The sequence below is a fragment of the Pongo abelii genome, chromosome 13 (genome assembly GCF_028885655.2).
Source record: "Pongo abelii isolate AG06213 chromosome 13, NHGRI_mPonAbe1-v2.0_pri, whole genome shotgun sequence".
NCBI classification, from domain to species: Eukaryota; Metazoa; Chordata; class Mammalia; order Primates; family Hominidae; genus Pongo; species Pongo abelii.
Genome location: NC_071998.2, coordinates 18,442,889 through 18,460,498, shown reverse-complemented (window position 1 = coordinate 18,460,498; position 17,610 = coordinate 18,442,889). Strand labels below are relative to the sequence as shown.

Genomic DNA, 17,610 nt, shown 5'->3' with positions numbered 1-17,610 from the left:
TTAAGGAAATAGACCAGTCCTTTGCAAACACATGTTTTATTTCCTAGTAAACTCATCTATTGCTACAACTGTGCAATTTAAGGGACAAATCCTTCTTCCTTAATCTCCGTTGATGGCAATTCCATCTGGTGCCCAAGCTAATGACTTTGGGATCACCACTCTTCTTCTCTCACACTCTACATCCAGTCTGGAAAGAAATCTTATTGGTTCTATCACACTTACAAAACCTATCAAAAACCCTACCACTGATTAAGAACTCCATCGTCACCACCCTGATCAAAGCCATATTTTTCTCTTTCCTGGACCAATTTAACGGCCTCCGGAGGAGGACTGGCCCCTAGATGGCCTCAGCGGACCCAGCTTTCTTCTCCCCTTCCCCATTTCCCGGCTTGCAGTTTTAGAGTAACTGTAGAATGTGCTAAGAATACAGTATCTTGATATATAGAGGAACTTTCCAGAAAAGCCTGGGCTTTGTCCTCATTCCTTGTAGAACGGGGTGTCCTATAATGCTTTTGCTCAGTGACCCACCCACGGGATGCCCTGGAGCTAAAACCCAGAGCGGTGTGCTTTCAGAGTCCTTCAGCCGTAGTGCAAAGTGGAGCATGTGCAGATGAGTATATGTTCTCTTTATACCAGAACTAAGTATGTTTTTATTCAGTGAAAGTCACTGTCCCTAATCTATACAATACTCAAAGTTTTTAAAAAATACTCTATGTTAAAAACTGTGAGCATTGAAAGCTGACTTATCTATTCAGAGATCATATATAGTAAAGGGTATTACAGTACAAAATACCAAGAAACCAGATCAGCTGATGAAAATTACTGATTTTGAACGTCTTTTTTATTCATTATATGACATCCTGATAAGTTTTCCTGAGGAATTAAATGCTTCTGGGATCTTAAAGTACATTTTCTACAAACAAGTCGTAGTGTTTTCTTAAAATGAGTTATCAATTAAAGCAAGAATGGGGAGTAGATGGCATTGGTAGACACAATCAACTAAAACATTGTTTTTATTTTCACTCCAGAGTACGGTGAGCTTATATTCACAATTAGTAAAAGGAAGCAGAGTTGATTTTCTACAACTTCTTCTGTTTCTTCTCTCAAAACCTTCAGAGAGAGGAAAAGGCAAAGGAATGCAGTATTCTCACATTTAAGTCAACATTACAAATGCAATTAAAGGGAATATAATATTGCTAAATAAGACCTCATCATGATGTGGATTCTATGACAGTTTATTTTGACTCCTTTAACTGAGCATTGTGTGAGTTTCTTTAGTTTATTTGTTAGCCACTCGGTTACGAAGATCGGGATGTTTTTAGCTTTTTAGACACAATATTTGTCGAAGCTCTTCTTCTCATACTATACTTTTCTGAAATGAATATGAAAGTATTGAGATGTCTTATCGACTTTCCATAAAATTCTCATTTACTTGAGCCTATGTAAACACCTGACTAAACACACGGCTATTCACTGTCAGGACTTGCTCCTCAGCATCTGCCATGGAAAAGATTCGATTGCACACATACGAACCCAATGCCAGCACCCCAAGTGACAGGGCAATAGAAATGGGAGGGGAATGATCAAGTCAATGAGTGATGCACTCCATTAATCTTAATGTTAGGACATTAGTATTGCTTGGCAACTGCCTAAAATCAACAATAAGCGATCAACCAATTTGTTGCCTAAAAGTTATTGATTTAACCATCAATAACTTTAACAGCATAACAATAACAATAACTTTAATTTTACTAACTTTAAATAACTAAAGTTATTTAACAATAACAATAACAGCATATATGTACATCAGTTATGCATTTAAAAGATGGACATTTTTTGTGTACATCTGAATGGAGAATATTAGATAATGTAGAAAGACATGAGACAAAGTTAATAATACAACCCCTTAGAGCTTTAATAAATGAGCTCTCTCAGTCAAGCCACAGTAACGACCTTTTCTCTGTGATATGAACCAAGACTCTGCAGGTGTATAGAGGAGATAAACTGCAATTATAAAGTACAATTAACAGGTAGTAGCAGTCTCATTTATTATACACACCTACGCATGTTTCCAAGCCAGATGATCACTAAGTATTCACAGCAAGTAATCACCCACTGGACAAAACAGCATTACTTCACCTTCTGAAAAAGTAGTTTCTACTACTTTGAAAAGCTTGTTGGTGACAAGACGAAAACTGAAATAGGTTACAATTCTAATACACACACAGTACAGGTAACACAAACAGTCTTTCATTATTTAACATTCTTAAGCATCACCCAAAATGCCAAAAAGAAATACGGTAAGTTTCAAGGTTTTGCATAAAGTACTATACTGAGCTTTTAAAGTGAAGGGCTTAGTCACCCAAATACCGTCTTAGGCCCTATAGTATCTCTCCTGAGTTCCCAGTATATAATTTATTATACCAAACAGATCATTCTCCAGAGTTCTTTTGATATTTCTAGATCTCTCTCAACTTATAACCTAATCAGCTCCCTCAATCCCACATAGGCCTCAAGCTAATCTCAATCACTCTTCTTCCATTCATTTTTCATTCACTTATTTACAAATATGTATTTTGCATGAATTGTCTGCCAGCACTGTTTTAGGGGCTGAAAGAATATGATAGTACCTAAGAAAGGCCCTCGTTCTTATATCTCTTTAAAGGAAGATAAAAACTTTTAACAAGGTAAATATTTAAAAATACTTTAAAGGAGACCGGGCGTGGTGACTCATGCCTGTAATCCTAACACTTTGGGAGGCAGAAGCGGGTGGATTGCTTGAGGTCAGGAGTTTGAGACCAGCCTGGGCAAAATGGTGAAACTCTGTCTCGACTAGAAATACCCGCCCCTAAAAAAATTAGCCGGGTGTGGTGGCACAAGCCTGTAATCCCAGCTACTTGGGAGGCTGAGGCAGGAGACTCACTTGAACCTGGGAGGCAGAGGTTGCAGTGAGTGGAGATCATGCCACTGCACTCTAGCCTAGGTGACAGAGCGAGACTCCATCTCAAAAACAAAAAACAAAGAAACTTTAAAAGACACAAAATGCTATAATAGCAGAGAGTGATAATTGCTACAAAGAAAATAAAATATGATTATGGAAAACAAATAAACTGGTTAATCTGACTCCTGTCTGTGTCCACTGCTACCATTTTGGAGTGAGCTCTTGTTAGGTCGCCACTGACCCAGGCTCCAGTGATACCCTAATTGATTTCCTTCTGTTAATGACCTTCATTGTTTTTTCTGCAGTGCAGTCAGTCTGTCAGGATGGGTTCTCTAGAAGCAGAGCCTGCAATAGCAATTATTGAGCAACTTTTCTTGAGAGAATAACCTTATGAGAGGGAAATAGTAAGTAGGGTGCGACAAGGGTGAGATCTACCTAAGCCAGGATGATCTCAACACAAGACTGGCTCAGCCTGACACCCAGAGTTTTGGAGCATGGATTGCATTACGGAGTTGGCCTGACACTGAGGCTAGAGGAATAGCCCTTTATACCATGTGTCAGTCAGTCACTGGCTACAGGTTGTCCAGGTGAGGCAGCTCCCTTCAGTCTGGAGAAGTGCTCAGGAGAGAACAGGGCACTTGTGAGCCCTTAGCTACCAACATTAATAGTATGGGGGGGATGCAATGCAGAGGCCTAGTAAAGTGGGACTGAATGGAGCAGCACCCTTTAATTTAAAAGAAGAGGAAAATGGATATTGATTAGAAACACAGCAGCATCTGCCACAGTTAGAAAAAGCATGACTATGTGGTGTTTCTGTAAGAACATGAGAGAATGTCAGTGAAGCACATCATAACAGTGATTGGAGCATGAGTTCTCAGTCAATGGCAGTTATTTTGATTGTGACAGAGGTTGAGATGTTTATAACTTCAATAGCTGGCACTAGAATTCCTATTACAGAAGAATTCCTAATGTTGAAGTACTAGCTTGATGAGCTACTTGGGATAAAATTGAAACTTCAAAGTTATGCCCACTGGCAAGAGTTAAAGCAGCAAAGGGGCACCAAAACTATCTTGTGTGAGAAAAGGAGACCAATTTAGTTTTTGCTCCTGAGAAGAGAAAAGACAGAAGAGAAGGGAGGGGAAGGTGGGAGATGCGGGAAGGAGAGCCAGGGTCATAATAGAAATGCTCAGAGGGAATTAGCTGACCAAGCAGTGAGGAATTAACTTTTAAAGAATATAAGGCTTGGCCCGGGTGCGGTGGCTCACGACTGTAATCCCAGGACTTTGGGAGGCCGAGGCGGGTGGATCACCTGAGGTTGGGAGTTCGAGACCAGCCTGACCAACATGGAGAAACCCGTCTCTACTAAAAATACAAAATTAGCCGGGCATGGTGGCACATGCCTGTAATCCCAGCTACACGGGAGGCTGAGGCAGGAGAATAGCTTGAACTGAGGAGGCGGAGGTTGCAGTGAGCCAAGATCATGCCATTGCACTCCAGCCTGGGCAACAAGAGCGAAGATCCATCTCAAAAAAAAAAAAAGAATGTAAGGCTTATGTTTACAGTAATTTTTATTTCACCTCAATATCTTCTGTAAGGTAATTGAAAATAAACTAATGTGTTATATGTATCCACATATATGTATATGTGGATTTTTTTGTGAAAGTTGAGGGAGGAAATAATTCTTATAAATTTATGAGTTAGGATGTTTGAATCACAGAGAAAGAATAATCTATGAAGTGAAGAAGTCAGAATTCTCAGCCAGAGGTGACTGTAGTGCCTGGAATGTCCTGAGAAACAGAACCAATAGGAGAGACACAGGGAGAGAGAGAAAGAGAAAGACTTACTATAAGGAATTAGCTTATGTAATTCTGGAGGCCGAGAAGTAAAGTTCTGCAGTTGGCAAGCTGGAGACCCAGGAGAGCCAATGGGATAGTCCCAGTCTGAGTCTGAAGGCCTGAGAACCAGGAGAGTCAATGGTGTAAGTGCCAGTCTGAAAACCGGCAGGCTCAAAATCTAAGAAGCACCAATGTTTGAGTTTAGTCTGAAGACAAGAAAAAACTCATGACCCAGCTCAAACAGCCAGGCAGGAGTTTTCTCTTACTTACTGGAAGGTCAGAGTAATTTTTATCCTATTCAGGGCTTCAACTGATTGAGTGAGGGCTACTCTTGTTAGAGAGAGAAGCCTGCTTTGCTCAGTCTACTGATTCAAATGTTAATTTCATCCAGAAGCACCCATCACAGACATAGCTGGGATAATGTTTCATTAAATATCTGGGCACCCCATGACATAGTCAAATTTCCACAAGAAATTATTCATCACAAGCCCACCCCTTGTCAACTTGGCATCCATACACATCTCGTTAAACTATACTTAATCTCCAAATAAAGAAAATAGCAAGGTCATGCTTCTGTCTAATATATAATGATCCCATGTACAACTGAAGACACACCTACCCCTTCCCCAGAAAAGGAGGCATAATCCTTGAATGATGTTTATTTTTCTCCTTGATATCCTGTAACTTAAATGTTATAATATAAAATCAACAACACTTAAATGCAATGATATAGTCAATACATCCTACATTAAATTATAAGGGAATAAGATAGCAGAAAAACAATAATATTTGCTTAATGCACCCACACACATTTGTATGTATTCATAACAAAAAAGGGGGAAATGCTGATAACAATTTCAATCTTGATTTCTGCAACTGGTCATGTGGTCATAGCTGGTATTTATAGCTACCTTCTTTCACTAACCACCTCACTTCTTTCACTAAGCACCTCAGCTGGTCGTGATTATTTACTTGTTGGGATGACCCAAGGCTTCATTCCTGAAGGGTCTGGGCCATTAGTTGTCCTGCCTGGATTAGGTGGCTGTCATTTTCCATTGAGCATAATTACAGTATATGATAATCCCAAGGACACCCTAAGGATATATATATTGCAGACACGCCCTTCCTTATCTCCATTTGGCAAGTTCCCCTTGCCAGTTAAGATCAATAACCAGAAGTAGCCCAGTAACTCTCTTCCTTGCCTGTTGATTTAGACATGAGGAATCCAAAGCCACTGGGTAACAGTTTTAATTTCCAGTTCTATAAAGGCACTGCTGTGTCTCTTGGTGGAAGCAATCCTTCATTTGAAACAGACTTCTAGGCCAGCAGATCATAAAGTTGTAGGATCAAGAGGCAAACATTTTGCTAGTAGGTCACTAGGAATAACAGTGAGTGAGACCACTTCCACTTTCTTCCCTTGATTCCTGGACCTGTGAATTCTGCCTTTTGGAGAAACAGCATCATATTTTGGATGCTGATTTAAAGCATACAGACTCCTGAGGAATCTTTCCCCAGCTCAGTACTGCCACCTGGCTGACACTGTAACTAAGTCTGCAAAAGGCCATTCCACCATTCTACCAAACCAGCTGCTTCAGGATGGTAGGAAACATAGTAAAGTCGGTGAATTCCATGAACATGGACCCATTGCTGCACTTCTTTTGCTGTTAACTGAATTCCCTGATCAGAAGCACTGCTGTATGGAAAACAATGACTGTGGTTAAAGTATTCTGTAAGTCCATGGATGGTAGCTTGGGTAGAAACATTGCATGTAGGGAAGGCAATTCTATATCCAGAGTGTCTATTCTAGTAAGAATAAAACACTGCCCTTTCTATGATGAAAGTGGTCCAATGTAATCAATCTGTCACCAGGTACCTGGCTTATTTCACCAGGTGCATATCAAGGATTCAGAGTTGGTCTGTGTTGCAGGCATACTGGACCCCAGGTGCATATCAAGGATTCAGAGTTGGTCTGTGTTGCAGGCATACTGGACCCCAGTGCATATCAAGGATTCAGAGTTGGTCTGTGTTGCAGGCATACTGGACCCCAGGTGCATATCAAGGATTCAGAGTTGGTCTGTGTTGCAGGCATACTGGCCCCTCGCAGTGGCCATGGCCAGGTTGGCCTTGGTGAGTGGGAGTCCATGTAGGCTAAGTCTCCATCCCTGCCGCTATGGATACTTTGTTCCTAAGTCTACTGGGAGATGATAGAAGTGGCTGGTGAAAGAGGCTGATAGGTATCCACAGAATGGGTCATCCTTCTGATAAGAAGATTTTTAAAATTCTTCTCTGCTAAGTCCATCCTTTGGTGAGCATCCACATGGGACACAAATATCACCATGGTTTTCTCGCTCATTCAGAGAGGTCCATCCACACATCCCTCTTTCCCAGGTTTCCTTGTCACCAGTCTTCTAATTATGTTTACACATTATGCCATTTGTTCTTTCCAAGCAAAGTGAACAACCTGGTGCACTATTTGAAGTTGAGTCCACTGGGACAACTTCTCTTCACCACTGTCCAGGGATGTCCCAGAGAGGGGCTACAGTGCTGCAGCTATCCACTTTCAGATGGTTCCTGAATATTATGCAAAACCCTCTGTAATCCAGGCCCAAGTCTTCTCTTATTTAGTCAACTGATAATGGGAGCTCCCCATGGGACCATAGGTGCAGGCTGGGAGAAAAAAGGCAGTGTAGCAGATGTGGGGACCATGGGCTTTAGGGTCGCTTTTTCATGTAACTTACTTGTGCCTCAGAGCCTGCTCAGACCTAATCATGTGTATACCACTTCCATTAAATGCTGGAGTGCTCCTCTGCACGCCTAGCTTCATAGCTTGGTGAATCAGATAACACCCAGCTCATCACATGCAGCTCAGATCACGTGGTAACTTGGTGGCCCATGGTTACGAGTTCTGTATCTACTAAGGTCTAGTAGCAGGCCAAGAGTTGTTTCTCAAAAGGAGAGGAGTTATTCGCAGAAGATGGCAGGACTTTGCTCCAATATTCTAAGGCCCTGTGCTGTTACTCACTTATAGGGCTTGTCAAAGTCTCCAAACAGCATCCTATCTGCCACTGGCACTTCAAGCACCATTGGATCTGCTAGATCATACGGCCCAAGCAGCAGAGAAGCTTGCACAGCAGCCTGGACTGCTACAGAGCCTTCTCTTATTCTGGGTCCCACTCAAAAGTAGCAGTTTTCTAGGTCACTCAGTAGATGGGTCAGAGTAACACATGCAAATGAGGAATATGATGCCTCCAAAATCCAAAGAGATCCACAGGGTGTTGAGTCTCTTTTTTGGTTGTAGGAGAGACCAGAAGCAACATCACCTTAAAAGGAATATCTTGATATGCCCAACATCACTGGACCCCTCGATATTTTACTGAGGTAGAAGGCCCCAGAATTTTAGTTGGATTTATTTACCGCTCTCTGACATGTATGTCTTACCAGTAAGGCTAGAATACTTGTTACTTCTTGTTCACTAAGTCCAATTATCATAATGCCATCAGTGTAATGGACCAGTAATATCTTGTAGAAGTAAAAAGTAATCAAGATCCCTGCCAACTAAATTTTAACCTCGGCCTAGAAAGTTGACATATCTGTGAGGCAGGATAGCGAAGATGGATTTCTGGCCTTGTCTGCTGAAAGAAAATTGCTTGTAATGAGACTTATGAACAGATACAGAGGGAAAAAAGCATTTGTCATGTCAATGGCTGCATATCAGAGGATGTGTTAATTTGTTCAATGAAACCACATCTGATACAGCAGCTGCAATTGGAGTTACTATCTAGTTAAGCTTACTGTAATCTGTCATTCTCCAAAATTCATTTGTTTTCTGCACAGTTCAAATAGGTGAATTGAATGGGGGATGTGGTGGGAATCACCACCCTTGCATATTTCAAATCCTTAATGGTAGCATTAATGTTTGCAACCTCTCCAGGAATGCAGTACTAACTTTGGTTTACTACTTTCCAAGGCAGAGACAGTTCTAGTGGCTTCCATTTAGCCTATCTCACCATAATAACTCTTGTCCCTTACACAAGTTAGGGAACCAATGTGGGGTTCTTCCAGCCTCTGAGTATATCTATTCTAATCATGCATTCTAGAACCAAGAAATAACCACAGGATGGATTTCGGGACTCACTGGGACCACTGTGAGACAGACATGGGCTAAAACTCCCTGAATCACCTGATCTCCATTAAAAGTCCTTACTTTGACTGGTGACCCACAGAGAGGGTTTAGGTCTCCTGGAATTAGTATCAGTTCAGGGCCAGTGTCCAGTAGTTTCTAATAGGTCTGAATATTTCCTTTTCCCCATTGCATAGTTACCCTGCTAAATGGTACCTTACTTTTGGGGAAGTTGTGAGAAAGTTTAACAGCGTAATTTTTTTTTTGCAGTGTATAGTGCTCCTTCCTCAAGAGTACTTGGCCTCCCCTCCAGGGGATTCTGGGGCTATAAACTGGCTCTAATCTGGGAATTGATTGAGGAGTTGTGACTCTGGTCTAGGTTAAACTTATATTCACTTGACCTAGGAATTCTCTGCTTACCCAATGATACAGTTTGGATATATATCCCCAGTCAAATCTCAGGTTGAACTGTAATCCCCAGTATTGGGGGTGGGGCCTGGCGGAAGATGACTGGATCATGGGGGTGGAGTTCTCACGAATGGTTTGGCACCATTCCCTTGGTGCTGTTCTCATGATAGTGGGTGCCTTCTCATGAGATCTGGCTGTTTAAAAGTGTGGCACCTAACTCTCTCTCTTTGCTCCTGCTTTCACCATGTGACATGGAAGCTCCTGCTTTGCCTTCCGCCATGATCCTGAGGCCTCCCCAGAAGCAAATGTCAGTGCTAATGCTTCCTGTAGAACCATGAGCTAATTAAACTTCTTTCCTTATAAGTTACCCGGTCTCAACTATTTCTTTATAGCAATGCAAGAACAGCCTTATGTATACAGAGAAAGTAAGAATTTAATAGTCTTTCAGAGTATTTCACCTCTAGGAACATCATGCTCAACTAACCAACACCATAAATCTGCACGAGTGAGATGATTCTGATTGCTGCCTTGAGTCTGCCTCCCTTACAGGATCCACACCCACTCTTACTTTGGCACTACCCCTTGGCTCCTGCCATCCTGGGATCCAATTACTCCCATTGTCTAGATTTCCCAAACAGTGACTGCATTCTCCACTGTAAGGTCTGGCAATCACAAAGCTCTTCAGAGATGCTGAGGCTCTCCTTACAAATTGATTTCTCACAATAGCAGTGAAAAGAAGTACATCCTCTGTTCTCTCCCAGTGAGGGTGGTTAGATCTGAAATGGCAAATCTATTATAACATTCCAATCTCCCTAAGTCTTTGAATCCTTTCCTCTACAGATGGTCCCCTTTAAGATGGTTCCTGTTGCAATGGTGTGAAAGTGATGCACATTTAGTAGAAACCACACTTTGAATTTTGAATCTTGATCTTTTCCCTGGCTAGATCTGCTGTATGACACTCTGTTGCAATGCTGGGCAGCTGCAGTGAGTCACAGATCCCAGCCACCCACACCATCACAAGGGTAAATGACCAATACTCAGCTGTGTACTGTGAGTGTGCTGTGTTGCCAGTGGTTTTTATTTTTTATACTTTTAATTTTTTAATTTTTTCTTATTTTTCATAAGTTATTGGGGGTAGAGGTGGTATTTGGTTACATGAGTAAGTTCCTTAGTGGTGATTTGTGAGATGGTGCACGCATCACCCAAGCAGTATACACTGCACCATATTTGTAGTCTTTCATCCCTTGCCCCACTCCCACTTTTCCCCCCAAGTCCCCAAAGCCCATTGTATCATTTTGCATTCTCGAGCTTCATCAGAAGAGAAAGAAACCAATGACCCTGTCACTATAACCTCTCAATCAGCCAGCAATTAATTTTAGTTCAATGTTTCAAACATTCTTCAGGCTCTGTGCACTTTCAGCTGTGTACATTAATGGTTAGTACCCATACAAGTATTCTGTTTTTCACTTTCAGTATGGTATTCAATAAATTAGGTCAGCTATTCATTACTTTATTATAAAATAGGCTTTGTGTCAGGTGATTTTGCTCAACTATAGAATAAAGTAAGTGTTCTGAGCATGTTTAAAGTAGGATAGGCTAAGCTATGATGTTTGGTAGGTTAAGTGTATTAAATGCAGTTTGACTTGCAATATTTTCAAGTTATGATAGCTTTATTGGGATGTAACCTTATAGTGAGTAGAGGAGTATCTATACATTGAACCAAGGCAGGTCTGGCGTTTCTAACTTACTCACTGTAGGCCACCTTTTGGTCTAGGCTTTAGTCAACCAAAGAAAGTGTTAGAGCCCTTTCTGACTTCTAAGATGCACATTAAATGTATAATCTATGCTTAGTAAACACATATTAATAATTTCAGCCTGAGAGAAGTTGGTGTTCCTCCACCGATATCTCACACACTTAATATCCATTCTCACATGTTTCTTAGGTTTCTGTCTGTATAATTTTAAAAACTCAAATAATTATTGTAGAGTGTAGCACACCTCCTCATGGGCCACACTTTATACCTCACCTTTAGGGGCCCGCTGAGATGAGTCTAGTTCTAGATCTAGAAGCAAAGAAAGATGGTAGGCGTGGTTCCTGAGAATATTCAGCATTTTCTTGATGGCAGCTTCCTCGGGGGAGGCCACTAGAATTTCATCAGTCACTAAGAGGTTACTCTCTTCAAATGGGGGTAGAGAGGCGGCTCCCCCTGGGGCTGGGGAGACATCTTCCAGCAGAAAAGAACTTAGTGGTTCAGTGTTTCCAGCTTCATCCAGGTCTTCCCTCACATCACATCCCCACTCTAATATTCAGATTCCATTCCTTCCCAGTCAATGCCCTCACTTTCCCCGTAAATACTCTACAAGGCTGGGAGTTCAAACTTACATTGTAATTCAGCCAGTCACAGGATGAGTTTCTGGGCTTCATTTTCAGCAGTCTTAGACCTGAAATTACAGGAGATAAATGTCTCATTCAGGGCACACATAGAAGCTTTCAGATCATTTAGGTAGCATTTGAGCTGGGAATTTTAATCGTTACGCTCATCTTTCTCTTTCTATACTTTGTCCAGCACCATTAGGAACAATCAGTCCTAAACTGTTATATTCAATAGCTTGTCAGAAATGTTTGAAAGTACCATATACACAGTCATCCATATCCATGCTTTTTATAAGTAGTTAATTAGGACTATCCAAGGGTGATATTTTACATATTTCTATTGCCAAATCATGCCAGGTACTGTGAGTGCTTTCTTTACCACTGGAAACAGAACCACTAGCATCTTTAATTCTAATTAGATTAGAGAGCCAATTCTGGAAACTTCAGAACAAATTCAGGAAATTTATTCTTAAAATTTTGTTTCTATAGAACCACTGTTAGTACTAAATCATGCTAATCTCAGTACTAATCTGTATTAGTCACGTACCTTCCAAAAGAAAAAAGCCCAGAACCAACTAGATGCTTAGATGGATATGTAGACACATAGGTACATTTATTGTAAGAAATTGGTTTATGTGATTACAGAGACTGAGGAGTCCAAAATTTGCAGTTGGCAAGCTAGAGACCCAGGGAAGTTGGTAATGTAGGTCCAGCCCAAATCCAAATGCCTGAGTACCAGGAGAGCTGATGGTGTAAGTTCCAGTCCCAGTCTGAGTCCAAAGGCAGAAGGACACTGATATCCTGTTCAAAGACTATCATAGAGAAACAATTATTTATTACTCAAACTTTCATTCCATTCAGGCCTTCAAGGGACGATATGAGGTCCACCTACAATGCAGAGAGCAATCTGCTTTACTCAGTCGTACCTGGAAGGCTTCAAGACTTCCGAGGAGGGTGTTAAACTTCCTTCAGACATGGAATTAAATTTTGATTCAATTTTATCCAACTGTCTTGGGAAAAGGGGAATGCTTCACCTAATGGATGGTTTAAATTATTTTGTTGTAATCATTATAAAAATGTGTACATCTGTGGACAAAAAGAAACAATGAATGAACCAAATACATATTTGGAAATTCACAAAAATGTAGCTTTGTATAGACGTAATCTGATAAGCTTGGAAATTTTTAAAAAATGCTTTTCGAATAAGCTCAGTATTTACAATAGTCTTGTTTCTTTTACTTATCAAAGGCTCTGCCATCTGAAAATATTCAAACCATGAGTTTCATGGGCCCTGCCTGTGAGAAAATGTGCATTTTCCACATAAAATCCATTTCCTTGTCAGATAATTAACAACTCACCCTGTTTAAACATACTCTGTATTTAAAGCTAGAAGATTTATCACACAGCAAGTTCAATCTCAGGAATTCCATATAAGTCCATAAGCACATGTGTCTAAAAACTGTTGAGTAAGTAAATTCAGTGATGAAAACTGTAATTTATATCAAGGATGAGAAATACTCTCTTTGTAGGTCTATTGTCAATGACTAATATATGAAGAATTAATGCAGTTGATCATCTAAATAATGCTATGCATGTCTGTTTCCATTGGCCTCTGGACAAGAACATGTGTCAGTAAAAAAAAGAGTTTTGAAATAAATCTCAGATATTATGATTAATTGTTTCATTTTCTCTAATAAAATGTAAACATTTATTCATTCTTGGAAAATAATTTTGAATAGAGGTATATTCAGGTATATGTGTTATATTCCTTTATTGTTAACTTTATAGGCGTTAGATTCATTAATTAAATATAATGTGGCTTTGGTGGAATGAAAGAACACTAGCCTGAAGCTGAACTGGTCACTTTTCAGTTTTGTCGTTGGTGGGTGTGGACAGACATGATGTAATTCTTTGGAGAATTGAGACAACTTGGGAGATTTACAGGGCACATGTGATTGTATTTCCATTAGTGAAATTGTCACACATTAAAGACACAGTAGGCATACTAGAGCTAAAATGTATTCAAAGGACCTTTGTCAAATAAATGTCAGTTGTGGAAATAAATGTTAAGTTGGAATATATGAAAGATAAATGGAAAATAAATGGAGACCATTCATTCATGGACAGGTAGAGAAACATTCAGTGAAAGCTAAAAAGATTGAAATAGGGTCGGCTGGGTGCGGTGGCTCACGCCTGTAATCCCAGCACTTTGGGAGGCCGAGGTGGGTGGATCACGAGGTCAGGAGATTCAGACCATCCTGACTAACATGGTGAAACCCCGTCTCTACTAACAATACAAAAAAAAAAAAAAAAATTAGCCGGGCGTGGTGGTGGGCGTCTGTAGTCCCAGCTACTCGGGAGGCTGAGGCAGAAGAATGGCGTGAACCCAGGAGGCGGAGCTTGCAGTGAGCCAAGATCGCACCACTGCACTCCAGCCTGGGTGACTGAGCAAGACTCCGACCGTCTCAAAAAAAAAAAAAGTTTGAAATAGAGTCATGAAAGGCGATTTATTTGTTTTCAGATAAGTGACATTTAGATAACAACTTGAAACATTGATAGGAAAGTTCCAGTAGGATGGGAATGATTGAAAGAACAAGACAGTGGGGAAATAATTGACAGGAGATGCCAGGAGGTGGACGGAGAGCACAAGTAGACAGATTTTACTTTCCCGGAGGGATTCCTCAACTGGATTGGAAGGGAAGGCAACAAAAAGTGACTGGGACATAGCGTGATTTTAAAGGCAGAATACATCAAAGTCTGGGGGTAGTTGATGCAGAAGACTTTGAACAAATGTGAGTATGTCTTTACGGAATGTTCCCATCCTGCACCAATATAAGTGTGCTGCTAAACCAGAGAGAGCTCTCTGGAAGGGACTTCCTTGCTAGTGTTACAGGAAAGGGGGTCCCTATACAGACCCCAAGAGAGGGTTCTTGGATCTCGTGAAAGAAAGAATTCAGTGCCAGTCCACGGTGCAAAGCAAAAGCAAATTTATTGGGAAAGTAAAGTGGTGAAAGAACAGCTACTCCATAGACAGAGCTGGGAGTTCCCAAAAGGAAGAAGAGGAATGAGTCCACCCTAGGTACAAAGCTTGTTTATATATAGGATAAATAAAGATCATGGGAAGATGTGCCATGCTACAAGGGTTTGTGATAAAGGATTAATTTTCTTATGTTTTGCAAGGATCGATATTATTATCTTTAAAGCAAAATTAGGAATGCTTCTGTTCTCAAGATACCAGGATATCAGGACAATCCCAAGTCTGGGCCTGTTTAGTAAACATTATCAATCTGTTCCCTTAGCAGTAAACATCTAGAGGCTAGGAATGCCTAACTTTCTGGGAATGCAGCCCAGCAAGTCCCAGCCTTATTTTCTTAGCCTTCACTCAAGATGGAGTCATTCTGGCTGGAAAGCCTTTGACACTAGGAAAAGCACAAATTTTATAAGTGGAACAATTTGGAAACAAGTGTCAGGTAGTCTTTCTTTAGACACAACACGACTTTGACATAACAATTGCAAATAATGCTTTGCAACCACATCAATAGTGGTATCTTGAGGGGAACTACAGAATTTGAAAATAAATGTACTCTTTACCTAATTACTAATTTGTTTTTCATTTATTCTTATGTCTTACAAATATGATTATATTTGTTTAGGAATAAAAATTTGTTTTTTAAGGAATTCATCTATTTTTGTTGTAGTTCCCATTGGAAAACACATTTTTTTGTTGTTAGAATAGTATAATCCCGATAAGTGACCTGTATTCATGAAGGCTAAGAATAGAAACAAGTAATGGTAGCTCAGAGGCTCAGGTTGGAACATAATGGCTCTGCCTCCTGAGAAGAGGGAAGGTCTAATATTACATTAGACCACATGTGGCATCTTTATATTTGCTAAGGGATAGTTAGTACTTGCATTTCTCAAAACAGTCTTACATTATCACTATCTGCACTCAACTAGTTCAAAATTCAAGCTTAGTGGATTTTTTTCCACTGTAGTCATGCTAATGTAAATAGCACATTTGCAGTGAAAGTATTCCAGTTTTATTCTTAAGATGTTTTAGGGCAGTGCTTCTCAAATTTTAATGTGCAAGATCCTTACCATCATGTTAAATGCAGATTCCAAGTCAATGTAGGTGTAAGTAGGGAAGTCTGCATTTCAAACAAGCTCCCGAGTGAGGTTGGTGCCTTGCATGGTAAAGTCGTCATTTGCAGTTAGATACCCGCTTACCAACAGAAAGTGACCAGTTAAGAAGGAACACATGCTCACCAAATGTTTATCTCAATAAATTTATTTACACAGACTTATTAAAATCAACTTAACATACGATACACATGACACATATAACATCCCTGTCTTTAGAAAAATAAATTGATTGTTTTTTTGTCTGCCATATATGCCAAATAAATGGAAAACTGAAGATAATTTTTTTGGTTAAAATTTGGTCTTAGCATTAAAATTAGTTTGAAGGGTATTTTTCTGAGAAATGAATCTCTCTTTCTCCATATATATTAAAACATATATATAATATTTAACATTTAACTTTAATTTGAAGTAACATTTGCAAGAACCATGCTGTAAGGTAGTTTCCAGGGACCAAATTGTTAAAATAGATGTTTGTAATCAATACTTAACTGATGTGAACATTTTGTATTATGACATTAAAGAGGGAATTCTTATTTGAACTCTGCATTAGCTGAAAGTTCAGTGCATTCTGCAGCTTTCACATGAATTTCTTCCACTACATTAGGTTCTAGATTTTAATATTTGTAGAGTCGGCTGCATGCAGTAGGGAAAATGCCTTTTGCTCTTAGAAGTCATGAGAACTAAGGAGTCACAAGGCGATTTAGTGCATTTAAACCAGATTTCATCCTGTGAAATCCAAGAGCAGATTTTTTTTTTTTTTTTTTTTTTTTTTTTTTTTAGCCAAAATTAGTTACTTTAAGAAATAAAGAATAGAAATTCCTTTAACAAAGAAAATTCTGTCTGGTAATCTAGTTGACATAAAGATAATAAGATATTGAGTTTTTTAATGATTTCTTTGAGTCTAGGATGTGCCCAAGGAAACCTGTCCCTTGGCGGGAAAATAGTAAACATTTTCTTGAAACTATTGACTCACGCAACAACTTGGATAAATCTCAATGGCGTTATGGTGAGTGAACAAAGTCATTCAAAAAGTTCATACTGTATTGATTCCATTATATGACATTCTCAAAAGATAAAACTATAGGGATAGAAAAGAGATCTGTGATTGCCAGTGCTTGGTGGCATAAGGGAGGCTTTGATAAAGAGGCAGCATGTGGGAATTTTTTTAGGGTGATAGAAATGTATCTTATTGTGACGATAGTTGTATATATGTCTTAGAATTTATAGAAATGTGCACCAGAAAAAGGTCAATTTTACTGTATGATAATTATAAAAACAAAAGAAAATAGAAAAAAGTGTGAGACAAAAAATATTAATTTACCTCGGAAACTAAATGAGCTTTTCCCATTGTATTGAGCTGAGGATTTATGAAAATTGCTTTCTTCCATATGCAGCCAGGCATGAAGCTGACTTCTGCCTCCATTCTCTGGAAGAATACATCGGGGAAATGGTGGTAATAGAAGATTCGACTCTGTTTCCTGGATTTAGATGCCGTTACTGCAAGAGCACAGAGGGCTTCATGTAGTTGCAGACAGAAATTATAATGGAAATATTACTTAACAATGTATCACTTTATATTTCTTCTTTCTTTTTCTTTTTTTTTTCTTTTTTTGAAATGGAGTCTCACTCTGTCGCCGAAGCTGGGGTGCAGTAGCACAGTCGAGGCTCACTGCAACTTCTGCCTCCTGGTTCAAGCGATTCTCCTGCCTCAGCCTCCTGAGTAGCTGGGATTACAGGCACGCGTCACCACGCCCGGATAATTTTTGTATTTTTAGTAGAGACGGAGCTT

At 39.8% G+C, this 17,610-nt stretch overlaps 1 long non-coding RNA gene across 1 annotated transcript in view; it reads left to right on the top strand.

Annotated features, from left to right (window-relative positions):
• LOC129047720 (uncharacterized) overlaps positions 1–17,386 on the top strand; it is a 60,797-nt gene extending 43,411 nt beyond the window's left edge. The window contains exons 3-4 of the long non-coding RNA XR_010136456.1: positions 16,727–16,827; positions 17,216–17,386. This is a non-coding gene — a long non-coding RNA (uncharacterized LOC129047720). The remainder of the gene's footprint in view (positions 1–16,726; positions 16,828–17,215) is intronic.
• Positions 17,387–17,610: the final 224 nt, after the last annotated feature.